The sequence below is a fragment of the Sminthopsis crassicaudata genome, chromosome 2 (assembly GCF_048593235.1).
Source record: "Sminthopsis crassicaudata isolate SCR6 chromosome 2, ASM4859323v1, whole genome shotgun sequence".
In the NCBI taxonomy this organism is placed as follows: domain Eukaryota; kingdom Metazoa; phylum Chordata; class Mammalia; order Dasyuromorphia; family Dasyuridae; genus Sminthopsis; species Sminthopsis crassicaudata.
In genome coordinates, this window is record NC_133618.1 from 80,299,442 (window position 1) to 80,326,918 (window position 27,477).

Below are 27,477 nucleotides of genomic sequence, written 5' to 3' on the forward strand. Positions count from 1 at the left end.
AGATAATGTGATTAATATGTGTTTTTTTGTAATGCCAGAGAAACTGAGGCAAGATAGAGATTAGAGAGTTTTTAATAATTTATTTGAAAGGGAGAGATTTGTTAGGACCCAATAGATCCATGGTTTGGTCCCAGGCCTGAATGAGACTATTGTCTCCAAGAATCCAGCAACAATGTGAGTCAGAGTGTTGAGAGAGGGGAACTAACAATTTGGTTCTGACAGTGGGGGGGGAGGCATCCAACATTCTGATGATGCCTAAGATAGAAGGTCTTTCTCCTTATCTGGATCATCATGAATAGGACGGAGGGTTGATACTGCAGGATTGAACAGAATAATTCAGGGAAACTGAGTCAGGATAACTAGGGAAACTGAGTCAGGATAATAAAAGAGAACTGTGGCACAACATTTCTAAGTCAATATCTACTTTTAGGTATCCTTTGGATCCTTCCCTCCTACTTCCCAGGGGATAGTGAGTCAGCTTTGAAGCCAGGAAAAGTAGAATTCAAATCCTCATTATGACACATAGAATCTATGTGATCCTGCTCAAGTCACTTTAGCCTCTCAGTGTTCTTATTTCCAAGACTATAAAGTTGCAGAGATCATGCTGATCTATATTTGTAAATGGAGTTTCTTTGTCAGATATTGCTGGAACTCTGTCTTCCCAGAAATCAGCCGGAGTCAGGATCACTAAATATCTTTATTCTTGATCTTTTACAGTCAAGGTCAGGGGAATAAATCTAACAATCTCCCCACACACCTTCCTTGCTCCAAAGCCACGAGAAACTGAGAGTGAGAGTCTCAATTTCCTCTTCCTCCTCCTACTCCTCCCACACAAGTCACTTCCCCCTCTTTGTCCCACTAATCAAGTCAGCACAGAACAGCTGGGGAGGGTCAACCTTCAAACAAGTTAATAGGGAACCTTCCAATTGGCAATTAGTCTCACATGCTTCATTATCCAAGTGCATTTACTCAGTTCTAGCCCTTTACATCTCCCTCTTTCTTTTGTTTTAGAACACAGATGGTTGCTCCATCCCTGATTTTTCAGGGAGGTGAGAACCCCAAAAAAGAGGTGATTACGCCCCCCTGACTTCTCAGGAGTGGAGATGAAAAGCACCAAAGGGAAGTGGGGATTGCTAGCAGGTTTCTGGGTTGAAAGGCCTTATTAGAGACAAGTATGCACAAACCCATCAGCATGGGAGTTATTACACAAGCACATAGAAATAATGCAGAGGCTATTAATGATGACTGTCCCCACAGTCAGTGCAGACTCGATGTGGTGTAACAAACAGGAATTGTACATGCAAGTAGTGATATAACAAACAATATAAATCAACATGGTTTTGTAAAAGATTTCCAGAAGTCCTAGAGAAGGAGGGTATGTAAACAATAGTCACACATACACCTTCTTCAGAAACCAAGAGATAGTCCAAAACCAATCTATTGTCCATTGCTTCATGTGTTAGGGAATCAATGATCCCCACAAGTTTTTGAAGTCCCATATCAGCCTTTTTATATGTTAGGGAATCCAATGATCCCTACAGATTTTGAAGTTCCGCAACAGTCTTATGATGCCTCAGAGAATCCAATGATTCCTGAGAGCTTTCAAGTCCTACAATAGTCTTATCATGTCTCAGAGAATTCAATGATTCCTGAGGGTTTTCAAGTCCTATAACGGTCTTATCACATCTCAGAGAATCCAATGATTTCTGAGGATTTTCAAGTACAACAATTTTTGATGTCCATGAGTCAAATGCCATAACTGCCAGGTTCTTTCAGTGGTGGGCATAGTCAGCAACCGAACCACCTGATATTTCTTGGATCTTCTCCTTCGTTTCAAGGGTCTGCTCCATCTCTCTCCAATGGATAAGGCAAATATGGCTCGTTGGCACCCATCTGATTCCTTCTCCATCTGTGGAGATACAAGCAAACCCTCTCCCCTAAGCAGTTAACCTATCTGGTCTCTTCCATTCACCACTTTCTGGGTCTTTCCACATCACCTGGCGATTATCTAAAGGCTGCTCGCACTGGACACTGCCCTTCTGGTGGGTTATAAAACCTGTCTGCTGGAGCCAGTGCATCTTTGTCAAAAATTAAAAAATTAATGGTATAGAGAACTAAATTTAGAAGTTCTCTAGGGTTACCCGTGGCTCCCCCTTTCTTTTGTTTTTGGAGGAGTGTCTTAATATCTCTGTTTCTTCTCTTTACTATTGCCTGCCCTTGAGGATTAAAGGGTATGCTGGTGCTATGTAAAATCTTATACTGTGCACAAAAGTGTGCAAAATGTTTAGACGTATATGCAGGTTCATTGTCTGTTTTTCTTGCTTGTGGCACACCCATAATTGCAGATGCTTGTATAAGGAATTCAGTGACTACTCGGGCTATCTCTTTTGCTGTTGACATCGCAAATGTGAATCCTGAAAAGGTGTCTACCACTACATGGACAAAAGATAGATGACCAAAAGATTTATAATGGGTCACATCCATTTGCCAAATTTCATTAGATCTCAAACCACGAGGGTTCTTCCCTGGAGGGAGTGTAGTAGCATGGAAAGGAAGGCAAGCTGTACAGGCTTTTACTATGCTCCTAGCTTCTTCTCTTGTTATTCCAAATTGTAAACGTAAAGCTCGGGCAGCCTGATGATATTTAGAATGAGATTCTTGTGCTTCTTGAAATAATGGAGTATTGGCCAACATGGTTAGAAGGCTATCTGCTTTTGAATTACCATCAAAAATAGGACCTGGAAGTCCACTATGGGAGTGAACATTCAAAATATAAATCTTACTTGGATGCTTTCTCATTCGCTTTTGAAGTTTCTTAAAGAGCTGATATATATTGGAGGCTACAAATTTTATTTGGGCTGTGGCAATTCTTTGTACCACACCTACTGAATAGATCTGGTCCTATCCCCAAAATGGATTACAGATTGGGCTCACTCACCACTTTATCAGTGGTGACAAGCTCAGATGGGAGATGGGGAGTCTAAGGTTCCCAGCCCTGGATATTGAATTAGAAGAACCACATATTTACATTATCTATTTTCTATTGTATTTTTATTTATTTTGTTGAATACTTGCCATTTACATTTTAATCTGCTTCTGTGACCCTTAAGAATTTTGTGGGCATTCTGCAGGACACATGTTTGACCTTCTGCTTTACAGGAAGTTGCCTTTTTCTAGACTATACTTTGAGAAATTGTATAAGATGGTCATTTTGAACAATAGCTCAATGAAATTGAAAGAGCTCTCTGAAAATACATATTTTTTTTAGTGACCAAAAAAGTTTTCGGTACACAACAAACAGAAAATTACCAAGAAATTGTCAATTATCATCTTATGTTCCTCAAACTTTTGAAATATAAAATAAGTCACATGAGATCCATTTTTTTTTTTTTTTGATTTTCCAGAAAAGTAGGTGTTCTTAGTACCAAATGCAGATAAGTCCATCAAAATATCTCCACAGTGGAAAAAGGCAAGGGGAGTCTAAGAATTCTGGCTGGTCACTGTTAGACTCTGTGGAAAGATATTCAAAGGGCAAAATAAAGTAGGAAATCATCAGACACTACAGTTAAGCTGATTAAAATGAGCATGATTTTGCTAGCTAAAAAACAAGATTTAAAAAAATACACAATTTATTCTTGTGAAAATGATGGATGATAGACAAAATATGAAGCTATATTTGAAACCAGTATAAAAATACTAATGAAGTTCACCTATTTTTATGGATGTGACCAGAAACCTGATTTTTGTTGCTGTTATCTTGTTATTAATGGAATGGAGGAGGAAAGAGGAAAGAGGAACAGAAGCAGTAAAATTGTTCTGTTCTTCCCTGTCTCCACTTTTTATAAATAAATAATTTCTGAAGTCTTTGGCTATATAATGATAAACAAATGTTTTGGCAGGAAATAAATGTTTTCTTTTAGACAATCTCTTAAGCCTTCTCCAAAACAGTTTCTGCCTTCTTCAGTCTGTGAAAGTTATGTTTTTGAAGTCCCTGGGAGTTAGTTCTTCCTTTCCAAAATGAAGGGTAGTAGCATTCCTGGAATTCTCAGCTTAGTCTTCAGCTGCCACATGGCATTGTATGGCCTTGGGCTGGAGAAAGGCATTTTGGCCTAGTTCTAATACTGTAGGCAGAGGTTGGAATCAAGCTTGTCCTGACTTTTCACTCAGAAAGCCCTTGTGTTTTTAAATTGCATTTAGTATTTGGGAAATATTCAGTGGATTCTATACTACTTCAAAAACATTTAGATAGGTTTTTAGAGATTGCTGTAGTCCAGTGACTAGAACCCAAAAGAGTTGTGGCCAAGATTATTGATTTCCAGAACTAGAACAAAGCTGTAGACCTTCTGAAAGAAGGGCAAAGCCATAAGCAGTTTTTATTTGTTTTGGTTAGGTTTTTCATCTGTCATGGTACAGGAGCTCTTATCAACGCATATTAGTAATCAGCTACAATTTAGAGAGTGGACTGGAAATATTAGGAGATTGATTGCTTTGCCATGCCACATATAGCTAGAATTACAGTGTAGTAGGGGTTCATGACTCCTAAGGACTATTTTGTGAAAGATTATTGTTCAGTGGTGATTATTCCTTGTGCCTCATTTAGGGTTTTCTTGGCAAAGATAATGGGAGTGGTTTTCCATTTCCTTATCCAGTTCATTTTACAGATGAGAAAACTGAGGCAAATAGGGTTAAGTGACTTTCTCAAGGTATTACAGCTCATAACTGTGTGAGATCACATTTGAACTCAGGAAGATGAGTCTTTCTGCTTCCAGGATCTTTCTGTCTATCCATTGTACAACCCATATGTCCAATGTGGATGATAGTTTTGAGATTATTTAGTCCAAATCTCTAATTTTATGGATGAGGAAATTGAGATTTAGAGAAGTTAAATGACTTGACAGAGATTTGATTAGCAGAATGTTATTAATTAAAAGTCTTATTCTGCTTGATTTTACAGAGTAGAATTAGGGACATAACTGTGGTAGAAGTCAGTAGAGACACGAATCTATCTTTGAGGTAAGGAAAAACTTCCTAATAATTAGAGCTCCTCATAAGCGGTTGGTTGCCTTGACAAGTAATAATGGGTTATTCTTCACAGCAAAGGTTGTAAAGTACTTTTAGAAGGGATTCCTTGTTAAGTCAGGGCCATGTAAGTCACATGACTTTCGAGTTCACTTTCAACCCTGAAATTCTGTGATTCAATGAAAGAGAATATGGACAACATTTGCCTCTAGGGAGGGTGAAACAGCCATTTTTTTCAGCCATGGTTTTAAACATTCTAACATCACTTTTTTTTTTTTTTTTTTTAATTTAATAGTTTTTATTTACCAGATATAGGCATGGGTAATTTTACAACATTGACAATTGCCAAACCTTTTGTTCTAATTTTTCCCCTCCTTTCCCCCCCAATCCCATGGCAGGTTGACCAATGCATGTTAAATATGTTAAAGTATAAATTAAATACAATATATGTAAATATGTCCAAACAGTTGTTTTGCTGTACGAAAAGATTCGGACTTTGAAATAGTATACAATTAACCTGTGAGGGAAATAAAAAATGCAGGTGGACAAAATTAGAGGGATCGGGAATTCTATTTTGTGGTTCAGGCATCTCCTAGAGTTCTTTTGCTGGGTGTAGCTGGTTCAGTTCATTAACTTCTAGCATCACTTTCAAATATGAAGTGAAGGAGCCTAGATTATTAGTGATAATATTAGCCCAAAATTCATGATTAGACCAAAAAAAAAAAAAAGAGCCTATAGAGATTCTTTATCTTTTTTGTGTGTCACAGATCCCTCCCTCTGGCAGTCCGATTTAACCTATGGAGCCCTTCTCAGAATCATGTTTTTGTTTTTATTTTTAAAATTTTATTTAGTTTTAATTTATGAAATAATGTTTTTAAATGCATAAAATAAAAAAACATAGGATTACATATTAAATCAGTTACAGTGAAATATGGCATCAAAAGTTAAAATAAAACCTACAAGGCAATAGACCTGTGGTTAAGAACTCCTATTTTATGGATACTAATATATTATGCCTTGGCAACTGTATCCCAGTGCTTGGTGTGGGAGGACATGCCCATGCTTACTGTACCAATGGTTGTGAATGAATGAAGATACTCTCCCCAAAGTTCAATGAACTTGGCCCAGCTGTGAGAGTGGCTTTAGTCTTGAGCAAAAAGAAAAGTATGAAGGTGACTGATGAGGAACTGGTGGTTGTGTTGTACCACAGTTCCCTTTTATTGTCCTGACTCAGTTTCCCTAATTGTCCTGATTCAGTTTCCCTAAATTGTCCTGCCTTGGTTTCCCTCAATTATTCTGCCTCAGGTCCTAATTGTTCTGCTTAATCCTGCAACACCACCCCTCCCTCCTAATCATGATGATCCAGATAATGAGAAAGGTCTTAGATAGCACAATATCTCCCTTTCAAATAAAATATTAAAAACTCTCTAATCTCTATCTTACCTCAGTTTCTCTGGCATTACAGTTGGACCTTTCGGATCCATCTGATGTTCCACTGTGGATTACATAAAACTCCAATAAGCTTTTAAAAGTAGGACTTTACATGTTTTTACCCCTCTTTTCTCAAATTCCCATAATCCTATCCCAACTTTGAAGAAATGTTTCATTCCTATGGGGAAAAGCAACACATAAAAGGGGCTTAAAAGGACACTTAGACTGAGTTCAGGGGACATTTTTTCTGTTCATCTTGCTGTACTATAATTATGCAACTCACTGTAAATTGTAGAACTGAGTCTTAGATGGACTTAGAGTGGATATGCTACACTGAAGATAAAACCTTCAAATTTCTGGTAAGGAACTCTCCAGTCTTTTTTTTAGACTTCGGCCTTGGACTTCATCTTTATTTTGTCAATCCTCTTTTGATAAGTCTATCCCAGACCTCCTTTTGAAGAAGCCAGTCATTCTTATTCCAAACTCTGTTCAGCCCAATTCACCCAGATTTCTTCTGGGCCTCTTTGCTCTCACCCCCATTTCAGTCTTCTTTTATGTATTATTATTTTTTCCCATTAGAATAAAAATTCCTTGAGGACAGAGATTTGCTTGTTTTTTGCTTGTAGCTAGTATTTATATTCCCAGCATTTAACACAGTCCCTGGCTCTGTCATTTCTCTATCTAATCTATCACTTGATCATCTGTCAATCTATCTCAGCTATCATTTATTTATTTTCATGACCTGCTTATCTATTACCTATCCTATCCCCCTTTTTTTTTTTCCTGAGGCAATTGGGGTTAAGTGATTTGCCCAGGGTCACACAGCTAGGAAGTGTATCCACTGGCCCACCTAGCTACCCCCTATCCTATCCTTTGAAAAATTATTTATTTTTGTTACATTTTACATTCTATACTCTCTCCTTCCTTCTCTCCTCACCTTACATTAGAGAAGGTTGATATTTCACAAACATACATACCCACACACACACACACACATACACAACTATAAAATCATACTATGAATACTTCTATTTATCAGTTCTTTCTCTAGAAAGTAGATAACATCTTCCTTCATAGACCCTTTCTAGTTGATTTGAGTATTTATAATACTGAAAATAACTTAATCACTCACAGTTATTCTTTGAACAATATTGCTGTTACTGAATACAATGTTCTTTTGGTTCTGCTCATTTCACTCTTCATTATTTTGTGCAAGTCTTTCCATGTTTTTCTAAATTTCTCATTTGTTTTTTTTTATTACTTTTTATAATTATAACTTTTTTTTGACAGTACATAAGCATAGGTATTTTTTTTACAACATTATCCCTTGTATTCCCTTCTGTTCCAAATTTTCCCCCTCCTTCCCTCTACCCCCTCCCAAATATATATGTGCAGAACCGAATTTTGTTGTTGTTGTTGTTGCAAAGGAAGAATTGTATTTGGAATAAACTGCTCATTTCTTGCTATAAAATAATATTCCACCACAATAATATACCACAACTTGTTTAATCATTCCCCAGTCGATGGGCATTTAACAATTTCCTCTTCTTTGTTACCACAAAGAGAGCTGATATAAATATTTTAGAATATATAGATTCTTTTCCTTTTTCCAATCTCTATCTTTCTATCATCTATTTATCCATCCATCTATTTATCTATCTTTCATTTGTCTATTCTATTTATCCATTTTTATCTACCTATTTAATCCATCTTTCAGTTATCTATTATCTATTTATGTAATCTATCTTTCTATCATCTGTCTATCTCTATCCATCTCTACAATCTATGCCATCCCTCCCTTTTTCCTGTATCCATCCATCCAACTATTTATTTATAAAGGTGTTGTTACAGAATGGAATTTTGATGCAGGAGGATACTTTATGATTATAATTTAGTCTAAAGTCCTTTATGTGTTTTTGAGGAAACTGAGGCCCAGAGAGACTAAATGACTTAGCCAAGTTTCATTTTTCAGGATATTGATCATTATAAGAACTTTACAAAGGTGAGTTTAAAATGGTGTTAAGCATGATTAGCTGCTCTCACACCCATCCAATCTACCTCTGGGGGTTAGGAACAGTCAGATGAAAGGGGCATAAATATCTTGTGCATGCTGATGGCTCCAATACACTGAGCAAAGTTAACCACATTGCTAATGCACTCCAGCAAACCGTCTTGCATAAATTGTGGAGAAAGACACTGATTTTTGTCAGCTTAATGCAGTACTAGGTTTCAGAGAAATAATGGCTTTGTTTGGGAGGGATAATGATGGCTGTTTATGCAGAGCAAATTCCTGGGCCCTGAAATATTGCTCTGAACTTCCTGACCATATTCTGTCCCGGCTGACCATGACTCAGAGTGCAATTAATCTGAAAACCTCTGGCGAGCTGAGTTCTATCCCAACTGCTCCTTTCATTTCTATCTCTTGTGCAGGAACACTTATGCAGGTGTGAATCTTTTCCTTTCCACAAGGGTCCCGTTTGACATTGCTGTGTTCAGCATTGCCCCGTGGCACTTAGCCCCATCACCCCGCAAACAGACATGGTGCTGGATGGAGCAACAGATACTGACTAATGAGACCCGAGTTCTCCCTCAGTTTCATATCAAGCTCATTCGCTGACCCTGGTCCAGATGCTTAACATCTTTGGATTCATGTTTTTGATCTGGAGAATGAATGGCTGGACCCTATAATCTCTAAGGACTTTCTAACCTTGAACATCTGATGATTCTATAAATACCTCAGAGCTGGTTATTCCCAATAAACTCTAAGGAACTCAGTTCTGAGATAGCCTGAAGGAAAAATGATCCTTGTTGAATCTATGCACTAACTGTGAATGTTTATAAGCAAGCCATCCCTGCCCTAGGAGTTCAATTATACAACTCTATAACTATCAAATACTGTTTCTTCTTCAGTTGAATGGAATGGAACTAACCACAGTCTTCATTTAGTTAGCATTTTTTTTTTCTATATTTGTTTTTAAGGAGAAAAAGGAAAAACAACAAAAACATCATCAATAACAAACTTACAAGTTAAAAGAGGGGATTTATGTTCTTATTTAACAATAAAATATATTTGTTAGTTTAGGTTTCAATGTCAGAATAAGTGATCTGAGCCACTAGAAAAAAAATCAAAGAAAATTAAAAGCAATTTTGCAAATTTCTTTCCTGATCATTTCTGGACCAGAGGTTATATGGAACAATGCACTGCTATCTTTTTTTTTTTTTTTTTTTTAATTGCTTCTATTTTAATGTTGTTTTTATATCCATTTTCTTCCCGTCTCTATTTCAAAATTTATTTCTACATTTCTTATTAAAAAGGGGGTTTATTAAAAGAAAACATGCCAGTGGAAAACATCTTTTAAGCACTTGTCTGTTATGAGATGAGGTTTAGTCCAGCACCTGCTTTCTCTTACATTTACATGACTGGACAATGCGAATGAAACCTCATAATGGTGACCTTGAGAGAGATAGAACCACTAAAGACATATGAAATATTTTCCTATATATTTTATTACTCAAGGCAGGAAAATGCCTGGGCTGAGATAGTTCACAAATATATGCAACAGCAGATACATGGAAGCCAAAATGAGTTTGTGGCTAACCCTCAGAGACCTGGGAAATGAACTTAAGCAGGATGGCCCATTCTCCAAGCATTCCAGGAAATCAAGATTTTATTGCATATGAAAATACAAACTTAGCCACCAGATAAATCAGGGCTTGATAACTCACTACAGATTCTTTGCCTTAATGGAAGGGTTATTTTGCCACAGGGTTCCTTTAAACAGTGAGCTCCCCTAGTGTATTTCAAATATGATTCAAATTACAAGAATTCAATTTACATGCAAATTTCAGGAACACTCTCTCTTTCCACATCCTTATCAAAATAAACTCTCTGGAAAGGATGAGCTATCTGCCATTTACAAACTAGTATGAACCTAAGTTAACTCCTTGCCTCTAGGAAGGATATTCTTAGTTTATTTGATCTGTAATTAAAGAATAAAAAATGTTTTGGGTCATATTTTGTTTTGCCAGAGCAAATACTTTTTAATGAATTTACAAACAATATCCTTCCCCAATCCTATTCTCCTGACAGTTAAGTAAGATAATTTATATATCACTTTCTCCTTTTGTAGTTTGCTGATTGCTAATAGAGAAGACTGTGATTTATCTTTGATAATAAGATACCCCCAATTTTTCATTGTATAGAGTGAGCCAAAAGTTTTAATATAGTTTCAAACTATTTAAACTATTTCAGATTAGAGCTGCACTAAGAATTTTGCGACATCATGTATTTGATGAGAATTTTGATGATTTTTTATTTACATTGCTGATGCCATAGCACATACTTTTCTTTTGACTCTGATTTATTCACTCTGCATAATTCATACAGTAAAGCTTCCCAGTGTTTCTCTGGATTTGTTATTCTGCATGATGCAGTAATATTCCATTACATCCATGTTTCACAGCTCTGACCCAATTGTTGGGTACAATTTTTTATCATATGAAATAATGTTGCTTTGGCAACATTACATATGGGTCTTTTCCTGCTGTCACTAACTTTATTGGGTTATAATCCCACTGTGGGATGGAATACCTAGGTCAAAGGGTCTAAACAATTTACTAACTTTTCTTTGATAATTACAAAATGTTTTCTAGAATAGTTGAACAAATTCATAACTGCAGTAGCAGTGAATTATTGTGCCTGTCTTCCCATAGATCTTCTAATATCAAATTTTCTTATTTCCCATCTTTGTCAATTTGATGCTTGTAAGGTGATATAACATGATGGCTGTTTCAATGTGCATTTTCTGATTTAGTGTTACTGGAGAATTTTTCAGACAGTTGATATTTTATATTTTTTCTTTTGAGAACTATGCATATTTACTAATCATTTGTGTATTGAGAAATGTCTTTAATCTTTCAGATTTATGTTATTTTTTTCTTTTTTCTTTTTAAAATTTTTCTTTAATTAATTTATTATTATTATTATTATTATTATTTGCTGAGGCAATTGAGGTTAAGTGACTTGCCCAGGGTCACACAGCTAGGAAGTGTTAGGTATCTGAGTACACATTTGAAGTCAGGTCTTCCTGACTTCAGGGCTGGTGCTCTATCCACTACATCAACTAGCTGTCACCCTTCTTTTGTTCTTTTAAAGGAGATGGGGGAAACATTTGTAAAACTAGCTCTCGTTCTTATAGAACCTCATATCTGGGGAACAGAACATTAGGCTGTGAATGTACAAGGGACCTGAAGTTTTTGGTTAACTTTTGTTCTGCACTAGCCTGGACCAAGACAGTGTAATGATAAAATCAGTGGACTTAGAATTGGGCAGGTTGGAATCCTGGCTCAGCCATTTCCTTGTTGTGTTTTGAAAGTAAGTACAATATGAAATATCTAGCTGGTCCTTACTTATTGGTCCCTCTTTCCACTTCCTTTTCCCTATGTGCACAAAATAGTCCCTAGATAAGGATATTCATGTGCCATTTTCTTGAAATACAGAGTTGTAATAAATTTAGTGAGGCATGGAAATCAAAATCTTTGCTCACAATGGGGTATCTCCCTGCAGGGACTCTTCAGCTCCTGCTGAATAACAAAAGGATCATCGAACTAGAAAGGGACTGATAGGATCTCCTCCACTATTAGAATGTTATTTCCTATTAGAATGTTATTTCCTGAGATCAGAGATTATTTAATTTCTTTCTTTTTGTCTGCTTCCCAGATTCTAGCAAGTAGTACCTTGCATACAGCAGGTAGTTTATAAATGTTCAATGATATTTAGTAGAGTTAAGATCTTTTTCTCTTTTACTTTGACATCTGGGATCTATTCCAGGAAAATAGGATGATTTATATTATTTTAATTTTTTTTTTGTTTGTTTGTTGTTTTTGTTGTTTGTTTGTTGTTATTATTCTTGTTGTGTGTTGATAACCGTAGAAAAAGTTCACTTAAAGACTTTGTAAAATGCAATGAGAATGAGACTTGAGTTCAAATTCTGATGCTGCTATATCTCTGTGACCTGATGGCAAATCATTTAATCTCTCTGGAATTTAATTTCCTCATCTGAAACATGAACGGGCTGGCTTAGATGAATACTGAAGTTGCTTTAAGGTCAAAAGTCCCATTTTATCTACTTATGTGCTTTTTGCGTTTAAAATTACCCTGTATTTCATCTATTTACTGCTCCCCCACATCTTTTTATCTTCTCCCCTATTGTTTGTCCTTTATTTTGGAAGAGAAGCAATGACTTCTCAGGATGATGACTTGTGTGTGAATTAAATTTAAATGAACTAGAGGTGCAGAAAATCAACTATCTCTTCCAGAATCATTGAAGTTCATAGCAAAAGGGAAGTTGGGACAACTGGCAATGCCCTTGAATGGAAAGGATGACCTTGGCATCTTTAATGTCAAACTAAGCTCTTTACACTTACTGCTTTAGCTGCCTTTGTGGCTACTGGAACAAGTTGTTCTCACCTGCCCCTTCTGCTAGAGGGAAATCTTCACCTATCAAATTTGCCCATGGTTTTATGGCTCATCAGTTACTTTCAACCTAGTTTAGCCATGTACTGAGACAGTTTAACCAAGATATGGCCTCTGAACCAGAGTCAGTTGGAGCCCCAGGTAAAGGATGAGTGCTAGGTAGACTCTAATAAGCAATCTTGAAAAGGATTTGGTAAACCCTTGCTCCAGAAGTGTTAATCTTCCCAGAATACCTCAAATACCCCAAACACCTGTCCAATTAGAAACAGTCTATTCAAAGGCAGGGTAGGGATCATTTTCTTTCTTTCTTTTTTTTTTTTTTTCTTTGTGTTCTAGTACCTAATGTAAAGAAAATCTTAACAAATGTACATTGATTGCTAAATTTGGCCTTGTTTACAAAATTTCTTTGAAATGCAAACTGCTAGTGTTAGTAGCAGCTGGCAGAGTTTCACTTAATTAAAGTACTTTGATTACTTTACTCATACATTTCCCTTGACCCTATTCCCTTGTCTTTGACTTCCTCTAAAACAACCCACAATAATACTTCATTGGGGTAAAAATTAAGTGGTGTTGGTCTTTAAGATCAACACTAATTAGCAACATTTGTTTTACTTTGACTGTAGATATAAAAGTGTGCAAAAGAAAATTTGTACTCTAAATGCAAGGCTGCTTGGGTCTGACTGCTCTGAAAGGAATTAAGTATTCATAGGAACTGATTATCATTTTCTATTCTAATTGTTCTGAAAGAGCAGCAGAGCATAAATGCCAGGGACATCAGAAAGAAACCTATTCCTCTTGGAGCTGGAATTGGAAACTAGGGTATGATGGTTAAAACTTAACCTCTGAGCAATAAGGATCAGGCTCCTGGAGGACTGATGATGAGAATGGTGGTGGATGATAAGTACCACTTTTTGGATGACTCAAAGAGTGTACCTGGCATCAATCTTTATGAAATACTCTATTTTCTTGCATCCATTACAGATACCATAGGGGTGACATTCATAATAATAACTATCACCATAAATCATCCTTCCCAAGGCTTAATGGCATTGGCAGTGGGAATAGAGAAGAACTTAAGTCATAGAATCATAAGGGCAGCTGGATGCCTACATAATGTGGATTTGTTTGAGCAGTGCCAGACAGAGCCCTTGTCCAAAAATATCTCCTCTACCAGCTGTCCTCCACCTGAAATTTCATTATTACAGATTCATTCCTTCGGGGGTCTTAGAAAGTCTTCTATTAATATGCAAATACTCACTGAGGCTTTAGTAGCTAACAATTTAGGGAGATAAATCTAGTTCAACTCACCAAATAATTATAATCACTTAAAGTACTGTGCTTGATATTGGTCAGGCAAAAAGTTTAGATAAGATATGTCCCTGTCTTCAAGAATCTTCTATTTTAACTGGGGGATAAAACAAAGATAAATATAAATCACTTTACTTCAACACTTAATACATAAGGCATTGTTCCAAAGGATTTAAAAAATGAAAAAGAAATGATTGGCCCACAAAAATCTTGCAGCTAACTGCTGGTGAAGTACTATTTGTATATTTATTGTTAGTCATGTTTGAATCTTTGTCACTCATTTTGGAGTTTTCCTGGCAAAGATACTGCAGGGGTCTGCCATTTCCTTTTCCAATTCATTTTTACAGAGGGGAAAACTGAGGCAAATGGGGTTAAGTGACTTGCCCAGAGTCAGTAAGTATATGAGGCCAGAGTTGAATTCAGGAAGATGAGTCTTCCTGATTCTAAATCTGGCATCCTACCCAAGGTGATATCAAGCTACCCCTACTTTTGAAATATTCAGGTCTTTGGGATTGTTTTGGTGTTGCCGTTCCTTAAACTGACAGAAATTCTGAACCACTCTATAACCCAACAGACATAGTTTGAAAAATGTGATTACAGAAAATTTTTTCATTCTTCAGTCAATTTAGGAATGAGCTTCTCTAAATTTTGGTAATTTTTTTAAATTAAAGCTTTTTATTTTCAAAACATATGCATGGATAATTTTTCAACACTGACTTCTGCAAAACCTTGTGTTCCAAATTTTCCCCTTCTTTCCTCCACCCCTTCCCCTAGATGGTAAGTAATCCAATATATGTTAAATATGTTAAAATATATGTTAAATTCAATATATGTATACATAATTATACAATTATCTTGTTGCACAAGAAAAAAACATCAAAAAGGAAAAAAACAAAAAACCAAAATGCGTACAAACAACAAAAAGAGTGAAAATGCTATGTTGTGATCTCCACTCAGTTCCCATAGTCTTCTCTCTGGGTATAGATGGTTCTCTTCATCACAAGATCATTGAAAATATCATTCATCATCTCATTGTTGGAAAGAGTCAAGTTCACCTGAATTGAGCATCATATAATTTGTTGTTGTCATGTATGATAATCTCCTGTTTCTGCTCATTTCACTTAGCATCAGTTCCTGTAAGTCTCTCCAGGCCTCTCTAAAATCATCCTACTGATTGTTTCTTATAGAACAATATAGAACATAACGTTCATATACCATGACTTATTCATTCATTCTCCAGCTGATGGGCATCCACTTAGTTTTCAGTTTCTTGCCACTACAAAAAGGGCTGCCACAAACAGTTTTGCACATGTGGGGGTAATTTCTTAGGATACTGTTCATTACTGGGTCAATCTAATGTACATAAATAAGTATAATAAAAGTAAAATATGATAAAGACAAAGAAGAAATTAAAGAGTTCCAAGAAAGTTTGAGGAGGAAGAGATTGCTTTGTGATGGTTCTGGTAATCTAAGGGTTTAAGATCAGGAAAGACTTTACAGAGAAAAGGGTACCTGAAGGAAAAAAGTACAAGAGAGAGTTTATTACAGGTGTGAAAAATGGCTTGTGAAAATTACAAGGGATATATGGCAGAAATGATCAGAAAAGATGTAGCACATTAATTTATTGGGTAGAAATATAAAGTGCATGAAAGTAAATAATGTACATAAAGCTGGAAAGGTAACATTATAATAGATGATGAATGTGATTATGGGGCCACACAACAAAGTAATAATGTAAGGTCATTTGAGGTAGGAATTGAACAAGTAAAAAGAGGGGCATTTCTAAATAGCATGAACAAAGGGCATAGACATGGGAAACCTATCTTGTTTTGTCTCTAACTTGGTTGAGTGAGAGTGAGGGAATATAATGGAAAAATATAAAAAGAATGGCATCAGATTGTGGAGGGCCTTCAAGTTGATGGAAAGAAATTTGTACATTACTTAGTAGAGAGAAAGGAGACACTAAAAAATTATGAGCAGAGAAGAGGCAAGACTTGATTCATGCATAATGAAGATTTTTTTCCCAATCAATTCCTTGCAAAACTGCTAAAGTGATTTTTTTCTAAAAAAAACTCACATCACTTCCTTGCTCAATACCCCATTGGTTTCTTAGTGACTCTAAGACAAAATATTCTAGGATCTTATCCTTTTTAATTTTCCTTTTTGTGTTAATTTCAAATAAAAAACTTCCATTTAATGTAACATATATAATTATTAGTACAGTAGGAATTTAAAAATAAATATATTCATATTTTAGAACATGCATTATAATTTTTTTTTTTTAACTGATGGATCAAAATAGTTTGGCCACTATTGGTCTAGAGTACCACTTGCTTGTACTCTGATTCCCATAGAGGCCAATTTTGAGTCATATTCCTTCAAGGTCTCACTTTCAATCTGATTTCAACTAATCAGTCTAATTTGCCTCACTACAAATATGTACTGGATAACTTCAGGTGGTGCCTTAGTAGCTACAAGATTTTTTTCTACCGTACTCTTACAGCTTTTTATTTCATTACTACAGTAGCTCTTCCAAAGTGTCTTCTTTCTCCTTGGACCACTTTAACTACACTGATAGCAGATAATCTAGTTTACTAGTTCACTAAGAAAGTCTAGATTACATAGGGTGACCTCCCTCAATTTTTCTCTTTAGGTCCTCAAAATCTTCTATCATCTCTTTTCTCCTTTCTCTCTGTCAGAAAAGAAGAGTAAACTTTGTCTTTCACTAAATCTAATCCCTCTCATGCTTTCTCCAGGTCTTTGTTCTAAGAATCATTGCTCCTCTCAGCCCATTCAAGTTCAATCTTTTCCTTGCCATTTGCTCCTCCTTGCCTAAAAAAAAAAGTTCAGACATCCTAATCCTAAAATAGCCTTCCTTTGCCCATTCTAGTACATCCAAATATTGTTTGATCTCTTTCTTCCTCTTCACTTTTAATATTCCTCCCAACATTTTGATGACGAATTTACTTCACCACCCACTTTATCCTCAACATCTAGCTTCCACCTTCACTAGTCTACGGAAATCTCTCACTCAAACATCACCAGTGATCTCTGCACTCTAAGTAGCATAGAAATTTTCCATCTGACTTGCAACTGAAACCTTGTTTAAGAATTGTCTCCCCAGTAGAATGTGAACTCTGAATGCCAAGACTGACTTTTCTATTTGTTTACCCAGCACTTAGGACAGCGTTTTTGCACATAGTAAACATTTAATAAATGCTTCCTTCCTTCAGTCATCTCCTAATTCAAACACAATGTCTTTCTTTCAATTATTATCTTCCTGACTTACTTTAACATGTGACTCTATTGACTATCTTCTCCTATTAGATACTCTCTTGAACTGACTTCAGAAATGCTGCCCTAACAGCTGGTTCTTCTGTCTTTCATCAGTTTTCCACTGTCTTCTTAAATGGTCTCCTATCTCCTCTTTCTAAATCTGTTGACTGGTCTCAGAGGCTCTGCCTTGACTTCTCTATGTCTCTTCCCCAATAACTTTACTTTCAGTTTCAACTACCCTCTTCAGGCAGATGATTCCGCAATTTATCTTTCCAATTCTTTTCTCTTTTCCTGACCAAGCCCATATGTCCAACAGCCTGAAGGAATATCTACCTGATTTTGCCAATGACACCTCCAACTCAACATGTCCAAAGCTGAATTTATTATCTCCCCTTCACTAACTCTCCTTCTGTCTTCACTGTTTCTTTCAGTAGCACCACCATTACATAATTTCATATGTTTGAAATGTTAATGTTATCTTTGACTCTTCTCTTTGGCTTGCTTCCTATATTCTACTGCTGCTGTTCTGTACTTTATCTAGTTGTTCTTCAGTCATTTTTCAGTTGCATCCAACTCTTCATGACATCATTTGAGGTTGATTTTCTAGGCAAAGGTACTGGCCATTTCCTTCTCCAGCTCATTTTACAAATAAGCAAACTGAAGTCAACAGAGTTAAGGGATTTGCCCAGTCACATAGCCAGCAAGAGTCTGAGATCACTGTAAGAGGAGCCTTCCTGACTGACTTCCTGGCATTCTAACCACTGCGCGGTACCTAGCTGCCCCAAGTCTACTGAGGACAGAATTTGAACTACTGCTGTCCAAACTCTTATACCAGTTTCTCTACAAGCTTTCTTGACTTTATTCTCTTTTCCAAACTATCTTTCCCACTTTCTTCAAATCCTAGCTAAAAACCCACCTTCTACAAGAAGCCTTTCCTGGTCCCCTTTAATGTGAGTGTCTTCCTTCTGAGACTACCTCCACTTTATTCTTTCTATATCTTGTTTGTCTGTAGTTGCTTGAATATTGTCTTTCCCATTAGACTGCAAGCTCCTTGAGGATGAGGCTATTTTTGCTTTTCTTTATTTTTTTCAACTGCTTCACATAGTGCCTGGTATATAGTTAGCACTTAATTGATTTGCTCGACTCATTCATTTGACTTGATTTGAGGTAAGAAGACCAATTAGAGAATTGTTGTAATAGCTCATGCAAGAGATGATGAGGATCTGAAATAGTGTGATGATTTGTGTGAGTAGAAAGATGCAAACTATGGAGGTAGAAATGGCAAGACTTGGCAGCCAACTAAAGGATGGGAAGATGAGCTGCACCCCATCCTCACTATAATAGCCTACTGTAGGACTTGTTTGATCCCCACACAAAATCTAATTCCTCTCTTTATGCTTTTTATTCCAAACTCTGTCAGTTCCTCAAGGCTCTTATTTTAATAATCATCACTTCCCTTACTTCATATGAGTTCAATTCCTTCCTAGCCATTGGCTCCTCCTTGCCTAAAAACTGTTTAGATATCCTAATCCTAAAATAGCCTTCCTTTGACTCTGCTCCCCATCCAGATATCATTTATCTTTCTTCCACTTCACTATCAAACTTTTTCTTTCCAAAATGTACACTTAATAAGTTTACCTCTTCACAATTTGAATATATGAAGAGGGAGAATGAGGAGTAAAGATGAATTTATATTGTGAACCCCATTGAGTAGAAGAGAGGTGGTACTTTTTTAGTAATAGAGAAGTTGAGAAGGGTAAGTTTTTGGAGGAAAGATAATATCATGAAATCTCTGATTCCTTGGTAATCCCTACTCATCCTTTGCAACTTACTTTGTCCAACCCAAAATTAAAAAAAAAAAAAAAAAGATGGAGATAGTGATCTCTGAGGACTCTCTGAAGATTGCTTGTTAAACCATAAGGTTATCTGAGGGACAGAAGTAAATATGTCCCGGATGGGGGGGCAGAGTCATTCCAATGAGACCTACAAAACTGCTGCTGTGGGTGGCCTGGTAGTGGTTAGGCTATAATTGTCCAGGTCAGAAGGGTAGTGGTTATAGTTTACACAGTAGAAGGAGGGAGCAGAGTGGGGAATGTGGTTATGTTGAAGAAAAATCTCACTGGGGGAAGATCTATGTTTTCTTTTGCAATATGACTTTTATGGATATGTTTTGCATAACTTCACAAGTGCCTTCTTAATGGGGTTGGGAGAAAGGGAGAGAATCTGGAATTCATGGTTTTAAAAACAAATATAAAAATTGTTTTACATGCAACTGGGGAAAATAAAAATATTAAATAAACTATTTGGACCTTAAAAAAAAGGGAGAGAAATGATGAGCAGGATGTGCTCAGAAAAACCTGGAAAGTCCTCCATGAACTTAAGCAAAGTGAAATATACTGTCAACAAAGTAATGACAATGTTGTGGGATGATCAGCTATGAATAAGTTTGCTATTCCCAGAAATACAATGATCCATGACTACTCTAAAGGACTTATGATGAAAATTTCTCTCCATACCTAGAAAAAGAACAGATTGACTGAATACAGATCAAAGCATATTATTTTTATTTTATTTTTTTGAGTGTGGGGGGGAAAGAGCTATGTTTTCTTTGGCAATATGATTTTTATGGAAATGTTTTGCATAATTTTACATGTGCCTTCTTAATGGGGGATGGGAGTAGAAGGAAGGGAAAGAATCTGGAATTCAGTTTTAAAAACAAATGTAAAAAATTGTTTTACATGTAATTGGGGAAAATGAAAATAATAAATTAAAAAAATTAAAAAGAAAGAAAAGCCCCACAATTGATTGTCATGATGAGGATGGGATGTAATTCATCTTCCCATCCTTTCATTGGTTGATCACACACTCCTTGGTATCAAATAATGACTTTCTCTTTGGAAACTACTACTCTGGAGAAGGACGAAGAATTAAAGTTGGGAAAGATGATAGAAGTCTTCTAACGCTTTCATTTCTTAGAAGAGGAAATTAAAGTACAGAGAGGTTTAGTGACTTGTCTAAGTCACACAATAAACGACAAAGCCAGAATTTCAACTCAGCTTCTGTGACTCTAAATTCAGCCTTCTTTCTACTACATCACATATGGCAAAGGAATTTTGACTCCTAACTTTTACTCCAAACTAGACTAACCCTTCCTGAAGTATCCTTATTTCTCTGTGTTCCAGGCCATCTTTAGATGAATCCAAGGTATAGAAATAAAGTATGTCTTGTATTTGTGAAAGCATGTTAAAGCATGAGACCTTTATTTTCACACCTGTTTCCTTGGAGTCAAAGACAAACTATTGAGGGGGAAAACTTTGGAAGAAAGAAATGAAGGCAGAGGATAGGTGATTCTTTTCCTGGAAGAGATAATCATAAAAGTCTATTCTCTCTAGCTGAAGATATTATAGATTTGTTAAGCTGAAATAAACTCTGTTAATACTGATAAATAAATGCAGCTTCCTCATTCCCCTAGATTTGCATCTTCTTACTTGAAATGGTGATGAATCATTCCCAACTCAAGGATAAGAAGCAGAAGGATGCATATGTCTTTAACAGTGGGGGTCACCCATTGCAAATGAACTATCTACAATGTATTTTGAGGATATCATTTGCTCTTATAATAACTGTTTGGCTGATGATATTAACAGTAGGTGTTAGCCTTCAGAAGAGAGCCATTTCCCAGCAACAACAAAGTTTTAATGTCTTTGGTGATAGGGCCAGGGACTTTCCAATTACAACCAGCTAGCACCGCTGTGATTAAGATTATTAAATGGTAAGTGAAGCTTTGAAACAAACAAAATCTAGGCTATAAAATTCCATTTATTCATTAGCCTGCTTTATTTATACAAGTAAATTTTTTTCTATTAACTATATTATCATCAAATAGATAAGATCAAGTTATTATTTTAAAATAGAAAAATTGTTCTAAATTCAATTTATACATGGAAGTGATGAAAATTGGCAATATAGAAATCACTGCTCACATTTAAGATTTTGTGACCAAATGCAGCACTCAGCATTATGAAAAAGTATTTATGAAACAATTGACATTATGTAGTATAGAAAATTGTATATGGACATGGTCCCAAAACTCTGGTAGTTATTATTTAAGATTAATTCTTAACCATCACCTCCTCCAGTGTAACATGGCAGTTACTATTACCAATCTGTCCTAGGCCCAACAGAGTACCTTTGACCACTGACCTTTGCAGTGTCAACTCTACCTGGCTCGCCTCCTCTTGAGGCCTTCAAAGGTCTCTGGCCATGATTTCTTGAATCTATAGTTTAATAACCAGTAGCGTGCTCAAGAACAGCCACGTGTAATCTTAAAAGCCTTTATTATACCTACTCACATAATGCCCTGACTTAATTCCCTGACTTGTTAACTCCCTAGTGAACGCCTGGTCTGAAGACCCACATGTTCACTACCAAACTCCTTACCTCTCTCAGATATCCATCCCCTTGGCTCAGCTACCCCAGATTAAAGAGAGAGCAGGTTAAAGAGAACGACTTACTGCTTGCAGTGGGCTTATAAAGGGCCTGTGAGGTCACACACAGCCAACTGGCGAGAGAGCCGTCACCCATTACAAGGCTAGCTCAATATGGCCTGGATCCCACCCACAGGGCAGTCCTATATCCACAGAGATTACTTCTGGGCCACTCAATCCTGTTGCGCTGTGGCTGCCCATTTAAAGGACCCTTACAATTTCCTTCTCTTGTTTTGTGGGAACCACATCCTTACACTCCAGAACTTAGCAAGGTTTTTTTGGCATATAGAAAATGCTTAGGAAATACTTTTTATTTGGCTAAATATAATATTGTAGGACAAGACAAAGGAAAGAGTATAGTTGGGATTATCTCTTTTTTCATCTTGGGTCTTATGCCTGAACCTCAATGCAGTGTAAGAATGGATCAGTTCTTTCTTTTCACTGTTATTATCACGCTTTTCAGTCCACTAAAGCCCCCCAATTTTTTTTTTTTGATAATTCTATAACAACAATAATAGTCATCATTTATATGGTACTTTTAGATTTGCAAAGCACTTACACATAATATCTCATTTTATCCTTATGACAACCCTGTGAGGTAAGTACTATTATGATTTCCCTTTTTTATAGATGAGGAAATTGAGGCAAACAGAAGTTATTTGATTTATCCAGAGCTAGTAAATATCTGAGGCTGGATTTAAACTTAGGTTTTCCTGATTCTAGTATCCACTTTGTCATCTAATTGCCTCAAGCAATTCCTCTAACATTTTGTACTTGGGAAGTTGATTGTTTTGAACTCGAGAGTCAGGCTTTTCATTTATCTCTATTAGAAGTCATTTTATTAGTTTTGGCATAATGTTCTAGGCAAACAGCCATGCGTTTTTTAAGGACTATCAAAGGGTCAAGGGCAGTGGAGTGAAGAATGGATATTGTAAAGAATGAATGTTACTGGCACTAGTAGCTAGCTGTTCCTGGACTTCCATCCCCAAATGGTGAGCTGAGCTCCTATACAATTGTTGAGATCAGAACTCAGAACAACAGGGAATGAGTACAGAAACCAAGAGGAATAAGGCTTTTTTTTTTTTTTTTTTTTTTTTTTTTTTTAACAACTTCACTCCTGGTACTGTATCTATAGGAGAAGAAACAAAACACTATTTGCTTGGGTTAAAAATGGCATTCACAATCATATTAATTTGGGTATTGATTTTGATAATATAATGTAGGATCTTAATGGTATCCTATTACTATTCTTAATAGGGTACCATATCACCAATGGTAATGGTAACAAAGAGATGCCATTATAAATGGTATGCACAATCATATTAATTTTGGGTATTGATTTTGATAATATGATACAGCCTCTTAACAGTATCTATCACATTACCATTATTAATATGGTACCATATCATCAATAATAATGGTAATAAAGAGAGTACTGGAATTGCAGACCTGGTATTGACTATACCATATATTAGCTGCACCTCTTTGTTTATAGTTGTTTACATGTTGTCTCCCACATTAGACTCAGTTCCTTGAAATCAGGGACTGTCTTTTATCTTCCTTTGAATCCTTGAAGTTTAGCACAGTTCTGGAAGATAATAGTTATTAATAAATGTATATTAATTAACTGACCTTAGGAAAGTCAGTGAAATCCTCTAAGCATGGATTATCCCATCTGTAAAATGGGGGAAAGATGTGTACCACTCACCTCACCTGGTTGTTTCAAAGATCAAATGGAATAATGTATGCAAAGCATTTTGTACCTATGAAAACTTCTACAAATATTGGTCAGCTATTTTCCCCCTACCTTGATTTTCTCAGGTTTCTGTTCTTTTTTGTTCTCAGAGAAATAATTTTCTGGAACTGAGTCCTGACGACTTTTAAGGGAGTCAGATTTCCCACCCAACTTTATTTTTTTCTAACAGCTTTTCTTACTCTGGAAGACATTTCATGAGGAAAGCAGAAAAAAAAAATCTCTGTCAACCTAGCATTAAAGTCTCTCCCATTGTGTGGAAAGAACTTACTCTTCACTCTATATCTTGTTTGTTCCCTGAGAATTGGTGGCTAGGAAAGTCAGGGCAGGGATGACCTTCTTGAGAACCCAGAATTGACCTTCTAGGGTCCTTCCCAATCTATTTGAACATCAATAGAAATGAAATACAGCTGCCCTTTGAAATGAAATGCTTTTCTATGAGGAAATTGTTCCACTTTTCTTTCTCATTTACTCTTTAGGATATACAGTAAATGGATTTGACTTGATTTGACAGAGACCCAGAACTCCAGGCTAAGAAAAATTGTAGAAAATTAACCATGCATCTAAAACAGCAGTCACTGGTCTTGGTGTCAGCTGGTTAAGTGTCTTATTTATATTTGCAAGAGATCCTTAGAAAGGACCATAATGCTTTTTTTGTAATAGAAATGATGTAGTTTCTTAACAGAATAGGAGCTTCACTGTATTTCCATATGTGTTTTGTTTCTTCCTTTTTTGTGTTAACTCCTTACACCAGTTGTGGCTGGCAGATGCTCAAGAAAGCCAATCCTTCTGAGTAGTGACCAGAAAAGAGAGCCACAGAATGTAGGAGGGAGAGCATGATGATGATGATAATGTCTCATGCTGATTTTTTACAGTAATATAAATCAATTTCAGCTCAAAGTAGCTAGGTGGCAGAGTAGATAGCTAAATTATCTTCTTTGAACTTCGGTTCCCCATCTGTAAAGTGAGGTTGAGCTGATTGTCTCCAAGGTCTCTGTGATCTATCATCTTATGATTCATGGTTTAGGTAGAAGAGATGGGGGGTACATATTTAGGAAACAAATTTCAGAATATACCTGAATATCTAAATATCTTGAGTTTGAGTCTGCCCTTAAACATTTACTGGCTATGAAAAGGGCTTGGCAAACCCTCACCAAGATGTGCTTGAACAGCTTCCTTGAAAAAACACCTTTTGGGGTCTACCAGGTACTTAACTCTCACCTGTGGTTCCAAAAGCTGTAGCTCAACAGCTGTACCCAGGTAAAATTGTCTCAGCAGACCAGCTAAGGCAGGTTGAGGATAACTGATGGACCTCAAACCCCACTGGTGAATTAGAGCTTGTCCACCCCCAGTAGAAAAGGTAGTTGAGAATAATTTGTTGCAAAAGCCATAAGGGCTTGAAGCAATGGCTGTGGGAGAACATTAGTTCAGACTGTGAAAATGCCAAAGTCATCCACTGTATCCCGGGGCACCACCAATAGTTATGATTTTTGTCCTTCCACTGAATTTGGGTGACTGGAAGAGTGAGTCTGATGACTTTGTACAACTCTGTCTCACTTAAATCCAATTCACACAGGAGTCACCCTGGGATGTCATTGGTCTTTTTTCCAAACAAAGGACAAACAACAACAAAAAGCTGTGTGATCATGGGCAAATCATTTAACCATTGCCTGCCTCAGTTTCTTCATCTGTAAAATAAGGATAATAATAGCACCTATATTCCTGGGTGGTTGTGAGGATAAAAGGAAATAATATTAATAAAGAGTTTTACAAACAATAACTCAATATACTATTTTTTGTTGTTGTTGCTAGATTCTTGAAACAACCCTATGAGCTGGGAAAACCAGGCATTATTGAGCTGCTTTTTATAGGTAAGGAATTGGAGGATCAAAGAAGTTAATTGACTTGCTTGACATCATATAGATATTGAAATCAGATCTAGAACTCAGATCTTCTGATTTCAAGTTCAAGTGTTTTCCCTTTTGTATGCGACATAGTCCCTTAGCAAAATAAACATCTGTTAATTTAGATTCATAGTCTTGCCTCATTAAGTTGTTCTACCATAAATAGATTTTTTTTTAAAGCAAGGTGTTACAGAAGATGTTTTAAATTATCCCTCTGATCTCCAAACTCTTGTCTTCAAAGCTCAGTCTAAATATATACCCAGGTGTTCAGTGTGAAGACAGAAGGGCAAGCAACTGAATTTTTGTAAACAAAAAGCTTAAAAAACAGCGATGGTAAAAAACAAAACAAAACAAAACAAAAAAAAACTCATCATATATTTGGTTTTCAGGATACCCAATTATGTGGACTCTGTGGAGTGAGGAGGGGACATAATTAGCATTCTAACCCCATAAGAAAGCCCCCCACAACATCTTGGCTGGTAGAATTACCTGAAACATCTTCCATTTTGCTATTGTCAGCTGTTCTCCTTTGTAGTATGTTTCCTTAACCAATTTTGGGCTGACCTACTTCTTGGTGTTGGACTGCTGTTTCTGTTTCCTACTTAGCCATTGGAGAACCCCCTATATGAATTCTGAATTCCACCTTATCACAGCATAACACTCTTGTCTATTCTTTTGGAAGATTAGGGTTTTGTCTGGTTGCTGAAGGACTTGTACTCTCTCTGACCACTCTAAGTCATCATGGAACATGGTTAGCAGAATAGGCAACCAGTAAGTATAAGAGTTGTATCCTTATAGACCGCTCACTCTTTCCTTGGCCATTCCTTTGCTCCTGCAGCATCATGTCACTCCTTTTCTCACTTCCCCAGCTCCAAATTTCTCAAGGCAAAGGGATAGGGACAAATCTAGAGCGATTGAATAGTCTGAATTAATTTAAGTATTGACTGATTTGACCTTCTTGTTGTCTTCTCCAGCGTCACAATTTGAACTCATTAATTCTGTAACACTCAGTTATCCTCACAGCCTAATTCTCACAGCTATACATTACTATTAGAAAAAAACCAAACTACCAAAAACTAGAAAAAGCAAAGCTTTGAATATACAGACCTTTGTTAACATATGATACAACCTGGTGTTTAAAGAAGATAAAGAAGATACTATTGTTCTAGAAGTATATCTTTCATTTGTCTCTGTTACATCTGGACTAGGTAAATTGCTAGTGGAGGTGTTCTTTGGTAGATATCACTACCCTTGTCAAGATCTGGATTATGGTGTTATTCAAGGTTTTGTAATTATAATATATCCCTGAAATGATGGAAATAGTTATAGTTTTGAGTAGAAAGAATGGACTCTTGAAAAATCTCTCCAGTTTGTGTCCCTTCCAAGGGAATCCATGGGAGCATCTGTATCTGATTTCTGTCTGTCACAAAATATCCCTGGCTCATGCTCACATTTAGGGACTCTGGGATTGTCATGATATGCTGCATTTGGTCTCCTCAAATGTATACTAAGGTCCCCTCTATAACAAGACAATACCCACTATGTGCTAGCCAATAGGTTACCCGTTGTCCTTAAGGAACAGAGTTTAGCTGGGAGAGACATCATGTAAATATATATGTACATATTATGTACATATATATAAGTAGGAGTGTGTTTGGTGTCTTCTATCTACTTCCAATTTTTAGCCTCTTCTTATCAATTTGTTCCTTTCCTACTGTCTTCAAACATTTTCAGTTTTCTCTCATTGTTAAAACAAAAGCAAAAAACAAAACAAAAAACCAAAAAGCAACCAACCAAACAAAACCTCCTTGGTTCACAAGAAGC